Source organism: Bos indicus x Bos taurus, chromosome 1 (genome assembly GCF_003369695.1).
Source record: "Bos indicus x Bos taurus breed Angus x Brahman F1 hybrid chromosome 1, Bos_hybrid_MaternalHap_v2.0, whole genome shotgun sequence".
Taxonomy (NCBI): domain Eukaryota; kingdom Metazoa; phylum Chordata; class Mammalia; order Artiodactyla; family Bovidae; genus Bos; species Bos indicus x Bos taurus.
The window spans coordinates 98,795,300-98,808,022 of record NC_040076.1 but is presented as its reverse complement, the minus strand read 5'-3'; the positions used below and the strand labels follow the sequence as shown (position 1 = coordinate 98,808,022).

The window sequence follows — 12,723 nt, the reverse complement described above, 5'->3', positions numbered from 1 at the left end:
CACTGTTGCGACAGACCATGCATCTTGCTTGGCCAATGAGGTGACAAAAGGAGTGAGCCATTTCCAAGTTTGTCTACCCCTTACGTTCAGATAAATCAGGCCGGGTCAAGTCCAGGCCACAATGTTCAAATCACAGACAAGCAGTAAGCATGAATATGTCTGCTCTTTTAAGTAAGAGTCTTTTAAACTGTTAGAAAATAAAAAAATACTGATGTTCAGTATCTTTATATGGCTACTCATGTAACATTAGTTGCATCAAATCACACCTGTTTGGATTACCTATCCTAAATTCATAAAAGTAATTTTCCTTGACTATCTTCTGTTTCAGAAAACAGAATCATAAATCTTTTCAACTAAAAAAAATTAAAGAAAATGTCATGGAAAGACATTTGTTCTATGTAGTCTAATTTTCAGAGATAAACTATAATATATTGAATGGGCTATATTTTAAGAAACCCAAGTTACAATTTTTTAATCTCAGATGTCTCTACTAAGCAATTCTCTAAGTGAACTGAAGGTATTTCCCTAAATACCTGATAAGATTCCAGAACCACCCATATGGTTTTTTGAGCAGTTTCTGAATAGCTTCCCTTTGAAACTTCACAGGTGTAAACTAAGTAGTGTTGGGGACGGGAGCCAGTATAAATCACTAAAAATCTGAAATTACAGAAGAGTTTAGTACACACAAGCTTATTACTTTTGAATACTAATACTTCTAGGGCCTGCCTGAATCACAAGATAGGAAATATCTGTTACTTCTGTGGCTAGGAGGATATACTCCTCAGTGATTTAGAAATCTATTCTTTTAAAAAACTAGGTTGGATTTTGGTTAACATAAATATCTTATTAATTTTTTTCTATCATAATTTGTACAAAGACAAACTGTAGCATAGCACAACACAAGTTCTATTATGACAAGTTATAAACGTAACATTAATGAATGTTCATGAATCAATTCCAAGAACATCATTGCCTTTTTAGCCATTTATATGTAATAAAGCAAACTCTAGTGTGAAAACTGTGTAGTAATAAATTGCTGAGCATGTCACTACAAATAATTCTTATTTTCATTATTGTTCACTTAAGCTAGCATCTCAGAATTTTAAAATGACATTCTAGTCTAGAAATATTCTTAACGCTAGTTCAACCACACACCAGATATCTGAGTTAACTCTATAACACTCCTCTCAAATGCTTAGCTATCCTCTAGACACTTCTAGTGAGAGGCAATGTTCCCAAATCAAGGGATTGTGAACGTGTTTCAGGAAATTAGCAAAAAGGAAGAATCGGGCCTGATGTAATTTTATGTTTTTAAATAAATTACTTTAAAATGACCCTTTTACACAGTACAAATGGAAAAAGAATGTATCAGAAGAGCAGAAATGATGGTGAACAGAGAAAAGATAAGCCAGCTCACATCTGGACAGATCCCTAGGCAGCTTATCCTTATCCTTGGCTGAACAATGACACCAATGCTTGCATTTTGAATGTTAAGTTTTAGTTGCTTTTATTTTTGGTCATATTTTTTAATTTGTAGTGGTAATAGTCCAGTGCATACAGATAGGATGCATAAGGATATTAAATTAGCACTAACACAGTCAAGGCTATGGTTTTTCCTGTGGTCATGTATGGATGTGAGAGTTGGACTGTGAAGAAGGCTGAGCACCGAAGAATTGACGCTTTTGAACTGTGGTGTTGGAAAAGACTCTTGAGAGTCCCTTGGACTGCAAGGAGATCCAACCAGTCCATTCTGAAGGAGATCAGCCCTGGGATTTCTTTGGAAGGAATGATGCTAAAGCTGAAACTCCAGTACTTTGGCCAACTCGTGCAAAGAGTTGACTCACTGGAAAAGACTGATGCTGGGAGGGATTGGGGGCAGGAGGAGAAGGGGACAACAGAGGATGAGATGGCTGGATGGCATCACTGACTCGACGGACATGAATCTGGGTGAACTCCGGGAGTTGGGTGATGGACAGGGAGGCCTGGCGTGCTGAGATTCATGGGGTTGCAAAGAGTTGGACACGACTGAGCGACTGATCTGATCTGAATAGAGGAGAAATAATAAAATAACAACTTGGCAAATGCACTCAAAATAGACTTTAAGCTATAGTCATTGAGGACATTAAGTAGTTACTAACTCTTAAAAAAAAAAGTCAAAAGGAACTAGAGCATTCATAGCAGCAGACCTATTACTCAAATGCTTATCAATCACAGAATGGATAAATTGTGATAGACTTATAAGATGGCATACTAAAAGAAGTGCGCAATCTATAACTACATGTAATAGCTTGGATGAATCTCACAATGTTAAGAAAAAGAACTGTTTGATTCATTTGTTTGATTTCATTGATGTAAAATATAAAAACAGGCAAAATCAATTCATAGCAATTATCCTTAGGGAGTGAGGAACAGTTCATGACTGCAAGGGGCTCAAGGAAACTTCTGGGATGCTGGTGGTGTTGCATTTTGATCAGGTTGCTGGTTATACAATGAGATACAATATGCAACTAATTTTAGACTAATATACATTTGTGACAAAATAAAATACAATGTTATTTTGAATATGTTAAAAATTATTTTCTTAAATAATTCAGAGACAACTAATGGTCAGTATCACTTAAAATGAGAAAATAATTTTAGCCTTTATATATCATGAACATTAACTGTATTATCTTTAAAATTACCTTTATTATATGACCACTATAACACACAAAGTTAAATTTTTATTTGCATAAAGTCACCTCTGTACATATGCCATGCAAGAAGGAGGAAAAATAAACTCCTAGAGGAGTTTGTGAGATTGTCTGGTACAATGAAAAGGTTTTGAGAATTAGAAGAAAATTTGGGCAACACTTTATAAAGTATTGATAATAAAGAAAAAATATGGTTAGAACCGTGGGTATTAGCTGACACATTCCAGATTTTCCACCAACAAGCTGTGTGACCTCTGTCAGGTCAACACCATCCAACAGAAATACATATGAACCACATTTTCAATCTTTAGAGTTCTGCAGCCACATTTTAAAAAGTACAAAGTATACATGCATTGCAATAATATCTAATAATTATTAATATCTAATAATTCAATAATATCTAACATGACCCAAGAGTTAATCGAAATATAGTACCACCAAAACGATAAAGCTGTGCTTAACTAAAAAATATTTCACAGTGCTTCAGCTTTAAATTTTAAGTTTAAATAAATTAAAATATGAAATTCCACTCAGTCACACACTTTCAGTGCTTTTTCCACACAGCACCAGTGGCTACCACACAGGATGGCACAGTTGTCAGGTCATTTGATCTCTCTGAGGCTTGCCTTTTTCATTGATAAACGAAATAAGTTATTCGAGAGGAAGAATTCCAGTGGAAATTTTGCCAACTGAAGCCCGCATGCCCCACTCAAAGTGCAAGCCACACAAGAATACAGACCAGGGTCAAGAGATCCTATGACTTCTCAAACAGTCTGAAATCTAGATGTTTACATAAAACATCTTTCTTTTTTCCATGTAGGCAACTACCTTGAAATTTTTCTGGGCACTGTGTGGGCCAAACCAAAACATATCCATATGTTTCTCTTTGCAACCTGGTTTCTACAAGCATTCTTTCCTGCTTTTCCAATCTGTGACTTATTTAGGAGTGATTTGGCTTCTACATCTGGAAGCTAAAAAACACAGCTGGAGAACCAGTTGACCGGAGAACTTCAAAGCCCCCCTGTACAGAGCCTGTGGTGAAAGTTCCATAGCAGGATCTGGGTGTGGGCTTCAGTTCAGTTCACTCACTCAGTCGTGTCTGACTCTTTAAGACCCCATGAACTGCAGCACGCCAGGCCTCCCTGTCCATCACCAACTCCCGGAGTTCACCCAAACTCATGTACATCGAGTCGGTGATGCCATCCAGCCATCTCATCCTCTGTCGTTCCCTTCTCCTCCTGCCCCCAATCCCTCCCAGCATCAGGGTCTTTTCCAATGAGTCAACTCTTCGCATGAGGTGGCCAAAGTATTGGAGTTTCAGCTTTAGCATCAGTCCTTCCAAAGAACACCCAGGACTGATCTCCTTTAGTTTACCCCCGTCTATACCCCAAGTTGCAGAGGAGTCTGAGAAAGAACCATCCAAAGGTAAGGGATTGTTTAAGCCCCTAATTTTGGACCAAGGACAATGTGCCAGAGAGAGATGAGAAGTGTGGGGGAGCCAAGTTCACCACGGTGACTATCACTCTTATTACCCTGGGATCCAATCCTATGGAGCCTGCCTCCATCCTCCGGGCACTTGTGATGCAGAAAGGAGCAAGGGAAACATGCCACTGAGTAAGTGGAAAGCTGCAGAGTGGAGCAGGAAGTGGGAGCATGAGCAGCCAGCAGTACCTTCCGTGGACCCAGAGATGGGAAGTGATGGGGGATGGCAGGTGGGCCCCAAAGAGACAAGTTCTCAAGTCAAGCTGAGTCACCATCTGGGGCTATTCTTAATTCTGAGCAGCCAAAGTCAGAAACTCTATTTTGTGAATAGATACTGTCAAAACCTCCTTTTATTAAGAGTTCCAGGGTGATGTAGATTTGGAAACTGAGGATTAGTAAAAGCCTTGAATTAGGATTCAAGTAATTTGAGCATTAATCCCAAGTGTGTCACTGTCTTGCTGTGTGATTTCTGTTTCCCCAAATTTAAAATGAAAATAATTGTTGCATGTTGCTTTAAATATCATGAATATAAAGCAATCTGAAAAGCCTAAATTTCTCACGTGATAACAAGACATTCTTTTATTATTTACTAAGCAATTACTAATGGGTTTTGCAGGTGAGTCAGTGGTAAAGAATCTTCCTGCCAATGCAGAAGACACAGGTTCGATCCCTGGGTTGGGAAGATCCTCTGGAGAAGGAAATGGCAACCTACTCCAATATTCTTGCTTGGGAAATCCCATGGACAGAGGAGCCTAATGGGGTACAGTTCCTGGGGTCACAAAAAGAGTTGGACACAACGTAAAGACTAAACAGCAACAAGCAATTACTAGTAGATTGTAGGAATGCAATTTATGAAATGTCATTTAAATCTCTAATCAGGATTCTTACACTTAAGGGGGGTGGTAGGGATTTGGGCTTTAGAGGAACAGCATTGAGCTTTGACAACCCCATTACAAACAGGGCCACTTTCCAGAGGATTCATGAGGCAGAGCCAGAGGAGGTAAAATTCCAAGATGGACTTAAAAAAAACCTCAGAAGGAGGAATTTGCCCTAAAGCAGTAGTTCTTAACCTTTTTCAGGTCACTGATGCTTTGAGGATCTGATAAAAGCTATGACTTCTGTCTTGGAAAAAGGCACATATACAAAATTGACATAAATTTTTAGAAAGTTCATGGACCTCTCACTGATCCTAAATTGAAAACGCCACCCTTGAGGAAGAGGGGGTCACAGACAAGACACACAACATAGTCTCAGGACTGAGTTGTCGCCTGGTAGGAAGCAGTTTTGAGACCAGCTGGAGGCCTACCCTAAAAACTAAGCAGTCTTTCTTTAAAAGCTCAGCCTCTGCTCAAAGTATTGCTACTGTTGGACCCTCAGATGAAGACTTCTTGGAGGCTAAAAACAGGGCCTCACATGTACTCATAAATACCATCATTCTAGCTAACTGGGTTAGTAGCTACTGTTTCCTTGGGTGGTATCAACAGAAAAGAGCATCCTCTGGCTTAATCCATATGGACCCTAACCAACCTGAGTAGCAAAAGGTAAATAAGAAAAACACAACATGCAGACCATTAAGTCTCCCTAAGAACTACACTGTACTCTATAGAACACATAGGGAATTTTCTATGTGTTCGGACACAGAACGAAGACCATATGTCTCAAGGGACTTCAATCTATGAGGGTATCACTAAGACATGAGGCCCACAGCAACCTAGCCTAACAGTGAGGATCATGGCAGCAAACTGGTACCCACATAGATAGCAGTAGAGGCAGGAAGATCATCACTGATGGCTAGATATTGAACGGCAACTTCTCACTTACAAGAATGGAAGCTCCCCTTGATTTTTAAGTGAAGCATGACTTCAAACATTTGGACAAAGTATTCTCTATCCACTTCCTGATGATCCCACCTCCTATAGAAATGTGTTTAGGAAAGTACAATGGAAGTAAAATGGAAAATAGAAATATTCAACTCAAGTATCTTTAATTACTAAAGTATGTTTGGAAGAGTGAGGCCACAGTATGAATTTGAAATTTCAATTGTTCATAACATTTAATGATGTTTTCATAATATGCCTATATGCTCTGTTTTTTAATTTTATCAATAGCACAAAAGAATATCTCATGTATTATAATATATAAAACTTGACTTTCAAAATAGGAATGAATGAACAAGTTGAAATTACTATTCATGCAACTAATGCTCTTTTTTTAAATCAAAGATACCTCTCTTTATAAAACCAGTTGAACTCCATTAAAAATATGTATCTTCTGACTATCAAATAATAAGGTCTTCACAAGGGCTGCAGGCTATATAAAGTCAAAAGGAACACATTCAGAAGCAAGTGAAAATACCATATGGACAAACACATTCTACTGCATTCCTATCTACTAACCAATGAAATACAGTCTTTTGCAGAAATGTGAAATTTTCACAAATTGTCAATGGATTTTGAAACTCCCTAAGGACAGGATGGCTTCAACTTTGAGATTTCCCCTAACAGCTCCTAGTTAGGTTTATACTTCAGAGAGTTACCTGGAAATCTCTTTTAATTTGAATTCTTCCTGGTCAGATAGTTTAAAGACCAGATAATTTCCCTCTGAGGTGCCATGATTTCAAATGTCATTTTTTACTATGTCAAATTAAATGGTAAATCACATTTTAATATACAGTAAAGCATTTTTTACAAAATTACAATTACACTGGGTAATCCAAGAATATAATTTAGTACAGTACCTGGTACACAGCAAGTACTCAAAGATGACTTTGGTAAGGATATTTCCAACAATGACAATGACATTCTTACATTGTGGGAGGCAGCTACTAAGATGGCCCCAGATGATCCTTGCATTCTGTTATTCTTACCCTTGAGCACAGGCTAAATTTGGTGACTCAACAGTAATGAACAGAATAGGGCAGGAAGTCGTGAGTTATACCTTCAAGATTAGGTTATTTAAAATACTTTCATATTCACCTTGGGTTCATACACACTCTCTCCCTGGCTGTTGCCCTTCGATCTCTTGCCCTGAGGGAAGCCAGCTACTCTGTTGAAAGCTCCAGGTTGGAACTATGGAAATTCCTATGGAAAGCCCTGGAAGAGTAAGACTAGAATTGGATCTTCTGAGGCCTGCCAGCAACCACATTAGTGAATTCTGAGGCAGATTCTCCAGTCCTGGTCAAATTTTGGGATAACTACAACCCTGATTCTCTGGTGGCTCAGATGGTAAAGAATCCGCCTACAATGCGGAAGACGTGGGTTTGATCCCTGGCTTGGGAAGATACCCTGAATGAGGCATGGCAAACCACTGCAGTATTCTTGTCTGGAGAATTCCATGGACAGAGAAGATTGGTGAGCTACAGTCCAAGGGATCATAAAGAGGCAGACATGACTGAGTGACTAAGCACAGCACAGTGCACACAACCCTGATCAGAAGTTTGACTCCAACATCCTGAGAGATCTTGAATCACTCAGCTAAGTCAATTCCTTTCCAGCAAAAGCTGTGATAGTATTTGTTGTTCAAAATCAACTCAGTCTGGGGGTAATTTGCTATTCAGCAGGATAACTAATCCAGATTTTGGAAGCAGAGTGCTGCCATGACAGAAATCTAAATGGTGGTAGTGGCTATGGAACTGTGTAGTGGGCCTAAGAAGACCACGAGTCAAAGTGTAAACTCTCGAACACACTGTTAACAGAACTTCGGACTTTGAAGAGATTTCTAATAAGGGCATGAATGAAAGTGAAGAAAATCTTATTGGAAACTAGAAATTACGTAGTGGCAGAAGGTTTAACAATACTGACACTGAACATGTAGTTACGTGACCTGCAGATTTGTGCAGTTAGATGAGATGTTTTAAAAGCACCAAATGAACTGTGTGATTTAGCTGAGGAGATTTCCCAGCAAAGTACTGAAGAGGCTACCTGGTTTCTTCTTGCTGTTTAGGGAAACCTGTGAGAAGATAAATTGGGGGAGGGATCACTAAACGAAAAAAAGACAAGACTTGAAGGTTTTGAAGATACTCTACTGCTAAGTCACTTCAGTCCTGTCCGATTCTGTGCGACCCCATAGACGGCAGCCCACCAGGCTCCGCTGTCCCTGGGATTCTCCAGGCAAGAATAGTGGAGTGGGTTGCCATTTCCTTCTCCAATGCAGGAAAGTGAAAAGTGAAAGTGAAGTCGCTCAGTCGTGTCTGACTCTTAGCGACCCCATGGACTGCAGCCCACCAGGCTCCTCCATCCATGGAATTTTCCAGGCAAGAGTACTGGAGTGGGGTGCCATTGCCTTCTTAGTAACGCTAAAATCAAGAAATTGTTTCCAACCAAAGATCATTTCTAGGGAACTGTCTGAAAAAAAGTGTGAAGTGAGGTCAAGGTTGTAGCTTCTGAAATCCTTTTGGTAAGCCCTGGGAAATGTGGCATGTCAGAATATTATTCAATCAGGCTATAAGACCTCCTACAACTTTTAAGGGTGTGACTCACAGGTCCTCTTAGGTGCGAGTTTCCTTAATCAAGCTCACCTAACACACGTTCTCTCAACAGGGTTTTGCTAAGTTAAAGGGCACTGTCTCTCCCTTGTTTTTGCAGGAACCCAAGGTAGAGAAGGAATCATCTCTAAGATGGGTGTGCTTTTTGACTAACAAGAGTAAACCTCAATAAGCTTCATGGGAGACCCACAAAAGTTTGAGAGGATTTTATCAGAAGAAACACTGCCAGTTTTGACTGGAAGGAATGGAGAGGGTCCTAAATGAAAAAACACCATCAATCCCCAACTTTGTACAGGCAAGAAACAGGCCGAGAAAACTCAGCTGTAAACACATACCACCCCTTCATGAATAGGAAGGATAACTCAATACTCCACAGGGTAGAATCAAGAACCATGAAGGATTATTCCCAGGCCTGAACCTAGTTGAAGAACATCTGCCTAACTGGATTTCAGAATTTACATGGACCAGCAACTCCTACATACCTTGTACTTTGTGCTTTTTTTGAATAAGAAGATGTAGGTATCTTATGCCTGCTCCACTGTTGTATGTTGCTTGAGCTGAGGTTTAGTTTCACAGATCCATCAATGAAGAGGAACTAAACTTGAGAAGTTATATTTGAGGAACTATTTCCAAGGAGTCGTACCCACACCCAGATAAGATGACTTCTGGATTTTGAGCTGACACTTACCTATAAGGAGGATTTTTTTTTTTTCATTTTCTAATAAAAGTGATGTTCGACATCAGTACCATTTAACATGTTTTTCAGAAAAAAAAAAATCTCTATAAAGGATATAAAATCCTTTTTAAAATTTCCTCTAAATATTTGTTATGAGGTTGAGAGGTCAATGACATAGGAAGTATAGATTTATAATACTAAATCTCACTAACGTAAAGCTTAATAAACTGTTCTACACTAATCAAACTAAATAACCAATTTATCAACTTCCCATTTTTAATCTATATTTAGAATATTTTATAGTATCATAGCTATTGTCTCAGAGAAGGCAATGGCAACCCACTCCAGTACTCTTGCCTGGAAAATCCCATGGACAGAGGAGCCTGGCGGGCTGCAGTCCATGGGGTCGCTAGGAGTCAGACACGACTGAGCGACTTCACTTTCACTTTTCACTTTCCTGCATTGGAGAAGGAAATGGCAACCCGATCCAGTGTTCTTGCCTGGAGAATCCCAGGGACACGGGAGCCTGGTGGGCTGCTGTCTATGGGCTCGCACAGAGTTGGACATGACTGAAGTGAATTAGTAGCAGCAGCAGCAGCAACTATTGTCTAGAGCATATAAGCAATGTCAAAGTTCTCTTACATAGCTTGAGTTGTAGATTTTTTGTTTTTTTAAACATTCCACTTAAAAAAGAGGCTTTAAATGAGATGTGAAATAGGAAATGAAATGTTTGACTCTCCTAAAATGATAATATATTTTTCTTAAATTCACTTATTCTCAAAGGAAAGGAAATGGTGTCATTCAAATGTTCTAAATGCCTCATCCTTCAGAGTGACAGCACATCTTTCTATTCATTACCTATCATATTATGACATTTTATATATGAAAAATAGCTAAACCAATATTTTTTAAAATGTCACACTATTATAACAAGCAATTTATTTCATGCCTGCATCCCTCCAGGCTATGAGTCTATTTAGTGAGGCTTATTAGCGTAGGGCAATGGCTGGCATGTCCTCTGGAAAAGCACCCATAAGCCAATAAAAACAAAGAACACAAGTGTGCCATTCAGAACTACAGAGCATTGTTTAAAAATAGCAACACCCATTTCAGCTCAAACTGCAATGAGGGTGCTGCTGGTTTCCAGGGGCTGCAGGGTGCAGCCCTGGAGGAATGCTATGTGGCTCTGGAAGTCAGTGTATGTGGACTCTGGGCTCAGCCTGAGACACATACTTAGTGACTCTTCCTCTTCCAAACTGTTTTCTTAACTGTAAAATTCAGTGTCGGTATCACAAAGTGATTTGATCTATTCCTAAATATTATTTAGGAATAATTATTATTTAGGAAATAATTATCATTATTTCATGCATGCAAAACCTGTACAGGTACTATGAGATGCCAAATGTTCACTTTTTCCCCTATAATAAACTTCTATAAGGGAAACTTTACATTACTACCTTGTAAATGAAAAATCTGACTTACATGGCATCAATGGGCAGTAATTGTAAAATTTAAATGCAATAAAACAAGAAAACGATTATTAAAGTCTAGCTATTAGGCTGTTTGGTTGCCTGAAGTCTGCTCTCTTTAAGAAAAACAAATGAGCAGCTATATCAACGAGAGCTTCTAGAATCAAACTGAGAGTTGCTCCTTGATTTGTCAAGAAAACACTGAAAGGGAATTCAAAAAAACAGCCATTTCTCATGTGATTCTATGTTATTTCAAGCAGCATGTGCAGACCACCTAAAATCAACTCAAGAATCAACTAAAATCACGCTCTGTAACTGCACCAAATGCCCTATACTCTGGAGATGCTGTATCAAATAATCAGACTTGTTACTTCTGATTCTAAATTTTATCTTAAATCCTCACACGACCCACCTAACCCACTTTCTCCAAACCATTAATATCACCATGAGACACTAAAGTAATTTTGAGGGCAATGTAGTACTGTGGAAAGAACCCAGGCTACAAAGTCACATTAGGGTTCCAAATTCAGATTCATTAGATTCGACCTTGATGCTGGAAAGTTAATTAACCCTCTGAGCCTCAGATTGCTCCTTCACACCACAGTGCTTGGTTCAGTGCTAGTGAGAAAATGCAAGTATCATGTTTAGCATAGCCCCTGAATGTGGGAGAAAGAAATGGTACGTACTTCACATAATTTAATTTTTGGGGGGAAATTTCCAAATTTCTGTCAAAATAAATTCGCTTTAATGGCTTGAAAGACAAAATACAGTTGGCCATTTTTATTTTAAAGTACAGTTATATTATGCATAACTTTCACTTCCAAACAAAGCTACAAAACCCACAAACCACTGACTGGCAAGAGTAGCAAAAACATTTTGTCCTCAGTGATAAAATAAGAACACTGAGTTGTCAAAATGAAAAACAGCAACACTTAGTTGCTACCATGTACAGCATTCTCAGGTCCTTTCTTACCAAAAAAGGGTCAAAACGGTACAAAAGACAGAGTGAGAGCGTCTTAAATCAAATAAAAGTTTCAGCCAAGTTGAGCATATGGCTCCAAAAAGAGCCATTAGACCACAGCTAATAACTGTTACCTTCCAGATGTAATACGGTGGGCAAATGAAATGAAAAGCAGCCAATGCTAATACTATAACAGCAAGTCCTGGTTTCCTAGTAAATGTCATAGTAACACACGCTGGGATTCATGCCAGTCACATTCAATGTATTATTTCTAGTCCATGCAAGTGTGCAAAATAGACATTGCTAACCTCAGGGCACTATGAAGAAACCAAAGTTCACCTGTGTGAACAGAGGTTACCTGTGTGCTCAAGATCACTCCATTGGTAAACACCGGAGTTGTATTCAAACAATATCTGATGCCAAACCCACACCCCCTTCACTATTCCCTATTCTTTTCTTTTTAGGACATGGAGGTGTGGGCAGGAATCTTCTCCAATGTTCTGAAATGTCATCAACTGATGTTAGTCCCCTTCCCTCTCTTTCTCTCTTCCATCTTCTGGTTCCTCTCAAATCCTCTCTGCACTTTGGTACTCTCAGCTTCAGTCTTCATTCTCAAACTCCCAATTCACCCATTCCTTAAGTCTCTAAAACCTAGTCTTATGTCCACACTCTTGGTGAGGCAAAAGGAATTTTAAAAGCTCAAGGTAAGGTTTCCAATCTATGTGGATGTAGTCAACTGTACAACATACTTGAGACTTAAAAGGCTCACTCACCCCTTATACATGGAATCTAAAAAGAAACGATACAAATGAACTTATTTATAAAATAGAAAGAGACTCACAGACAGAGAACAAACTTACTGCTGCCGGTGGTGCATGGGGTTGTGGGGGGAAGGAATGGTGGGGAAGAGATAGTTAGGGAGTTTCCAAAGGTCGTGTACACAGTGCTGTATTTAAAAT

The 12,723-nt window shown here is 39.0% G+C and overlaps 1 protein-coding gene across 4 annotated transcripts in view; it reads right to left on the bottom strand.

Moving 5' to 3' along the window:
* The window catches only part of GOLIM4 (golgi integral membrane protein 4), an 84,273-nt gene that overhangs the window by 65,130 nt on the left and 6,420 nt on the right, over window positions 1-12,723 (bottom strand). The window lies entirely within an intron of this gene.